We start from the raw sequence: 7,469 nt of genomic DNA, 5'->3' as shown, positions 1-7,469 counted from the left end.
AGAAGGGTCTAGGCCCAAAACGTCAGCTTTCCTGCTCCTCTGCTGCTTGGCCTGCTGTGTTCATCCAGCTCTACACCTTGTTATCTCAAATTCTCCAGCATTTGCAGTTCCTACTATCTCTAGCACTCTTTCTGCAGGGCGATTAGGGATGGACAACAAATGCTAGCCCAGCCAGCAGCACCCACACCCCTTTAAAATTTTTGAAAATATAAAATACAACTTAACACCTAGGTCATTTAGCCACACCACAAATACATCTAAGTGGATTGTCGGGTTTGAGGTAGTGCAATGTCACAAATACTGGAAACATAAAAAGGTCCACAGTAACTGACAAAGTTAAACAGTCATGCTTCGATAGAGCTAGTTCAACATCAATATTGGCCATATTTACAGATATTAACAACTTGACAGCTCCAACTATTACATTTTTGCTGAGGATGCACTCGCTTGGAACAGACTGGCTCCCAGAATTCTCTCATTTGCCTTTTAAACATTCAGTAGTTAAACATAATGGTCACAGGCTACCACCCAGAAACATTGAATTATGCAAGCTTCAGATGCCATACTTTATTGGCAAGACAGCTCAATCCTGTATCCTACAGAACATCTTCACAAACCCACATATTAAAATCAACTTCTTTTATAACCTCTTCATCAAGATTCCAAACAATGCCTCACAAAGTCCAAATCCTTATCCTGCACTAAGTAGTGCTTAGCTGTTACCTCTGCCCTTGAACTCAAAGCACAGTCATCCCCAACTCTGAATTCAAAATCAAAAATAGAAATTGCTGGAGAAATAGTTCTGAAGGATAACTAGACCCAAAACATTAACACTGTTTTCTCTCCACAGAGGCTACCATACATGCAAGTGTTTCACACAAACAGAGATTGCTGTTTAGAGTTCCAGCATCTTCAGTTCTTTGTTTTAAGTAAAAAAGTACTGAAACCCTCGTCCCATTGACAGGTCCCTTCATGACCACCGCCCACCATCCTCCATTGGAGTCCATCCACTTGTCTGTGCAATCCGTCACTATCAACACTTCAAACTGGCCCTGGTGCTTCCTTTTGCTCCCTGGTGTAAAGCAGCCAGGTTCGAACATGTTATAAAGGGTGTTATCCGCCTTTGAGTCGCCTTTAGACACTTGCGAGCATCGGCCTGGGCGAGGGCCGAGGGCCAAGGCCAAGGCCAATAACAGCTGGGTAGCCCTGGGAGCTGCAAAATAATGCACCCCAACCGCCCCACTGCGCAGGCGCCAGGGCACCTATCTCTACAGGTACACAATTTGGCAGTCGCGGAGTTTCTTGGCCCCGGAAAAAAAACCGTCGACAGCGAAAGGGTAAATAACACTCACCTCCACCCAAGGCTGCCTCGCTTTATCCGAGAGTTTCCTACCGCAGCGTATATCTTAACCAGCCGAGCGCCGCTCCCGACACCAGCCGAAACCCCGGATAAAATCACGTGACCTTAGCGTCACGGACGTAGTCACGCCCACTCGTGCGGGATGATGTCACCAGGAAACTGTCAATCACACCTTGGAGGCCGTTCAGCCCATCCAGTCTCCCGAAAGAGAGTGAGCTAGCAAGAACTCCAGATGCTGGGGTCAGAGTCGATGAATGTGTCATAAACGGTGTTATAAACGATGAACATGTTATAAACCAGTCCTGATGAAGGGTCTAGGCCCGAAACGTCGACTCTTCTGTTCCTCTGTGCTGCCTGACCTGCTGTGTTCCTCCAGCTCCACACTGTATCGACTCCAGGAAGACAGCTAGCTTCTGCTTTCACTTTCCCATGCTCTTGCCTGCACGTAATCGTACCAGGACGGTCAGCTTGGATCGCAAACACAAATTGCTGGAGAAACTCGGCAGGTCTGGAAGCATCTGCACGGAGAGAAACAGTGTTAACGTTTCCAGTCCTGTGACCCTTCATCAGAACTCAACTCAAATTAGAATTTTGTTGTGATCAAGGGTCACTGGAGTCAGAACATTAACTCTGTTTTCTGTCTCCACAGATGTTACTAGACCTGCTGAGTTTCTCCAGCAATTTCTGTTTTGGTTTCAGATTTTCATCATCCACAGTTCTTTGTTTTAACTTCAATTAGCTTGGATGGCTGGTTTGTGATGCAGAATGATACTAACAGTGTGGGTTCAATTTCTGTCCCCAGTTGGGGTTACCAATGAAGGGCTGTCCTTGCCCTGAATGAGGGTCACTGGACTTGAAACGTTAACTCTGCTTTTCTCCACACATGCTGCCAGACCTCCTGAGTTTCTCCAGCAATTTCTGTATTTGTTTCAGATATTCAGTGTCTGCAGATCTTTGCTTTATATGACCATTGAGGCCCCTTCTCAATCTCACCTCTTGCCTGAGGCGTGATGACCCTCAGGTTAAAACATCACCAGTCATCTCCCTCTAATGACAATGCAGCTCTACAGTCAAGTAGGACTTTGGTGACTTTACCATTTACCAGAACACTTTGCTGTCACAATAAAAGCGAAACACTGCAAATTTCAGAAACCTGAAACAAACACAGAAAATACTGGTGAAACTCAGCAGGTGTGACAGCAACTGCAGACAGAGAAACAGAGTTGCTGTTTCAAGCCCAATATGTCTAATTCGTCAGGGGTTGGAAAATGATGGTTTTTATGTTTGTGACAGAGCACATCTCCAGCTGCTCATCTGTAAACACACTGTGACAGTATGATCCCATATGCCTAGCTTGACCCCTCTTTCTGTTGCTCTTCATTTGTCCTTCAGAACATCCGAACATACATGAATTAGGATCAGATGTCATTCATTTGGCACCTTGAGGTTGCTCCAATATATTCATTTATATGATGTGGATGTTACTAAATGGCCAGCATTTACTGTCCATCCCTAACTACTCTTGAGAAGGTGTCTTGAACCTCTGCATTATACTGGTGTAGGTATACACACAGTGCTACTAGGAAGGTAGTTTCCGGAGTCTGTTCCAATTAGCGTAAAAAAAGCAGTGATATAGTCCCATGTGAGGATGAATTGTGACTTGGAGGGGAGCTTGTCAGGGATGGTGCCCCCTTGTATCTTTTGCCTTTATCCTTCTAGTTGGTAGGGGTCTTGGATTTGGAAGGTGTTGTTGTAGAAGGCTTGGGGAGTTGATGCACTACATCTTGCAGATTGTATACACTGCTGCTACTGAGCATTGGTGGTGGAGGTAGTGAATGTTCAAACTGCTGGTTGGAATATCAATCATATGGGCTGTTTTATTTTTGGGTGGTGTCAAGCTTCTTCAATATTATTGGAGTTGGAATCATCCAGGCAAGTGAAAAATATCCCATCACACTCCTGACTTGCACCTTGCAGATAGTAGATAGGCTTTGAGATCAGCTACTGGTTACAGAACTCTCAATTTCTGACCTGATACCATATTTTTGTGGTTGTTCAGTTCAGTTTCTGGTCAGTGGTGACTTCCAGGATGTCAACAGTGGCAGAATCAATATTAGTAATGCCATTGTACATCAATGGGCAAAGGTTAGATTCTCTTGTTAGAGATAGTCATTGCCTTGTGTGGCACAGAAGTTAATTTCAACTTATTAGCACAAATATGGATGATGTTCAGATCTTGGTGCATATGGACATGGACTATTTTAGTGTCCGAGGAGTCACGACTGGTGCTGAACCTTATGTCATCATCACCAAACATCTCTATCTCTGACCTTATAATGGAAGGAAGGTCTCTATTGAAACAACTGAAAATGGTTGGGACTGGAACACTACTCTAAGAGTCTTCTGCAGCAATTTCTCAGGACTGTGATGATTCACTTCCAACAACCACAATAACTTTCTTTTGTGCTAGGCAAAATTTTATCACAGCTAATCTGACTGTGGCTTAAGTCAACTTTCCGGTTTACCCTGATAATCATTGACTCCTGTTGTCAATCAAAAATCTACCTAACTCAGCCTCATTTTGTTGTACTCATTTGTGGGATATGAGCATCACTGGCTGGCCAGCATTTCTTGCCCATCTGCAATTGCCCTTGAGAAGGTGGTAGTGAACTGCTTTCTTGAAGGGCTGCAGTCCCCCTGCTGTGAGTTGACCCACAATGCCATTAGAAAGCGAATTCCAGGATCTTAACCCACTGACAGTGAAGGCAATATATTTCCAAATCAGGATAGTGGGTGGCTTGGAAGGGAACTTGAAGGTGGTGGTGTTCCCATGTCTCTACTGCCCTTGTCCTTCTAGATAGAAGTGATCGTGGGTTTGGAAGGCGCTACCTGAGAATCTTTGGTGAATTTCTGCAGTGCATCTTGTAGATAGTACACACTACTGCTACTGAATGTCGGTGGTGGAGGGAGTGAAAGTGGTGCCAATCAGGCGGGCTGCTTTGTCCTGGATGGTGTCAAGCTTCTTGCATGTTATTCGAGCTGCACCCATCCAAACAAGTGGAGACTATTCTATCACACACCTGACATGTGCCTTATAGATGATGGACAGGCTTTGGGGAGTCAGGAGTTACTCACCACGGTATTCTTTGCCTCTGACCTGCTCTTATAGTCACTGTATTTATATGGCAAGTCCAAGATGTTGATAGTGGGGTTTCAGTGATGGTAACACCATGAATGTGAAGGGCAATGGTTAGATGTCCCCATATTGGCGGTGGTCATAGCCTGGCATTTGTGTGGTGCAAATGTTATTTGCCAGGTGTCAGCCTAAAACTGGATATTGTCCCAATCTTGTTGCATTTGAACTTAAATGAATATTCAATGACTCTGCTTACACTACTTTCTTGGGAAAAGATTTTCACAGACTAATGACCCTCTGAAAGAAAAGCTTCCCTGTCATCGTCATCTTAAACTATATCTTCTAATCTTTGTTTCTCCCATAAGGGGAAACATCATCCACCCTGTCAGGTTCCCTCAAGGAGAGATCCCTGTTGTTTTTCAGCTCTGATCAACTAACAAAAGTACTGACATTTCCCTCCCTAAAGGTCACTTTTTGACCTTACATTTTCAAGCACCCCTTCATTTGACTATAAATGGAATTTTAGGCACATATCCTAACATCCTCATTTCAAAGATCACTGTTTCCTTCCACAGATCTTTAAGTATTGTTTGGGTTTCTGATGCATACAGAAAATTGGGTAGAATCTCTGTTAGTTTCTTTTCTTGCTCGAATTTTCTTATTTTTGGCTCCTTTTCCCATAGTCCTGCAATTTTTTTTCTCATCAAAGGATTTATCCAATTCTGCTTTGTAGGTAAAGTCTTGGCCCTGTAAAGCCAGTCACTTTCTCCTTCTCAGCATTGCCAACCCTCTTAAGATTTTCCTAGTGGTTGTGGGGGAGGATTAGATCTGCCAGAGATGGGATAGATAGGGGGCCTGTTAGCAGGAGCACAGCTATCATAAATCAGTCAGAGCTCCATGGCAGCTATCACTGCCACGGAGTATGTGACCTCTAAACTTCATCCTGTGACTCCATTTGGGATCCTGACCCACCCATTTAGGAAAGCCCTGGGGAAATTAAAAATACAGATTTTTTTTTAAAGAAAGCGCTATTCTTCAATAACTTGTCAAAATATTAATGATAAAAGTCTGATTGACTGGTTGGAGCAGTTAAAAACAGGTCACAAAATCTCTAATGATATGTAAAAACCTACTCATTCTTTATCACAAAAATACTAACTAAAGTAAAAACATATATCTGGACTGAGGGGTACAGAAATATTAGAATTTTAGGTATGAATTTTGAGATTTTGCTGCTTATTCAAGCATGACCTGAGCTGCAAAACCACACTCTCAACACTACAAAGATCACTTATTTCAACATTTGCCTGTCTCTGGCTCCTCTGCAGCATGGCTAGTTTCCAGGTTATTACAACGAGACAAGGAGGGATAATTGACTCTGCTCTTTTCAACCTCCTTTTCAGCTGCAACAAATGCTTGAAATTTATTTTCTAACCCAAGGCCATGTCTCTAATAAAATGTAGTTACCCAATGTCTACTGTATCAGTAGGAGGGGTGGGTTGGCTCAAGTGGCTGGATTGCTGGCTTGCAATGCAGAGTGGTGCCAACAGCATGGGCCCAATTCCTACACCAGCTGAAGTTACCATGAAAGCTCCACCTTCTCAACCACGGTCCTTGCTTAAAGCATTGCAAACCTTGGGTTAAACTCACCAGCAATCATCTTTTTAATGAGCGTGCAGTCCTCTGGGACTGTGGTGACTTTACTGAGTCAGCAAGAAGGCACTTACTAGTCTTACTTGAGGAAAAGAAAAGAAAGCAACCTTATTATCTGCTAAACTCAAGGAAAATAATGAAAATGCAGCATAAATCTATTTAGGCACACATAGGTACAAGTTGAAAGAAGGAATATGCAATTTAAAATCCTGGTGTTCTTGAGGTGTATGGTTTTCACCATGGGTTGTATAATTGATCGCTTAAATTCTCAGCAGTAGCCAATCTTTTAGTTGTTCTTTCTCAATGGTCAGATGCTCCTTTTTTAAATTAGTTGTGTGACCAGGCACTTTTCCTTCTTGAGAGGCTGACAGCACTTTCTCCAGTTGAAGTCAAAAATCTATCTCCCCTGCTTTGACAAAAACAGCTCCTTGGAGCATCTTTTGCATATTTTGCTTGTGGAAGTAAAGTTTCTACAGGTCTGCTAATTGGAAGCAAGTTTCCATCTTCAACATGTGAAAATTTGTGTTAAGGTGTAAATAAAAATAGAAGGTAGGGGTTTCTTTATGTCTGAGTTGACTGGTTCAATAGCTTTTGAACGAATGTTAATTTTGGTTCCAGCAGTGTTGGTTTCATGACATTTGAAAATTGGCATGAGAGCAACTGCTATCTATTAGAGTTAACAACCAGCAGCTCTAAAGAGAAAATCACTTACCAAACAAACAAACCAAAAAAAGAAAAAAAATCACTGGCTCTCATGGAATTCTCTAAGCTCTCAGAGTAACCATCATCTAAAAAAGGGTATAGTGGCACTCTTAGCTAATATTCCTGACACAGGAATTCAACAGAGAAAGGCACAGCGGAGAAGGCACAGAACATTCTGGAAGATGTATCCTGGTTGTAATTTTGAGAGATTAAGTTTTAATTTTTTAAATTTGGTTTATACAAGTTGTATTTGTATCTATTAGAATAGCATACCATTAGAATTTTGTTTTATTTGGGATTAGTTAGTCGTTAAGTGGGAATTGTTTGATTTGTTAATAGTTTGATTGTGATTTGTTCACTGTTAGAGTTAGAAAAATAAATTGTTCCTTGTCGAGTATGAAGTGAGTATCAGGAATTTCTTTCATTTAACCATTCCTTTATAACAGGTTGGGCAGTGCAAGGCAGGTTATACCACTTTTCACACTTCCTTTAACAAATTGAGGCCAGGCTCGCTTCTCTAGGTACTTCGATTTTAGTTATCAGAAAGCAGGTCAACCTCTGCTTTGTAACACTCTCTCGATTTACTACCTTGAATGCCTACACAATTTTGCTACTGAT

This window comes from Rhincodon typus, chromosome 27 (genome assembly GCF_021869965.1).
Source record: "Rhincodon typus isolate 14 chromosome 27, sRhiTyp1.1, whole genome shotgun sequence".
NCBI lineage: Eukaryota > Metazoa > Chordata > Chondrichthyes > Orectolobiformes > Rhincodontidae > Rhincodon > Rhincodon typus.
The sequence above is the reverse complement of the archived record's forward strand: the minus strand, read 5'-3'. Positions refer to the sequence as shown.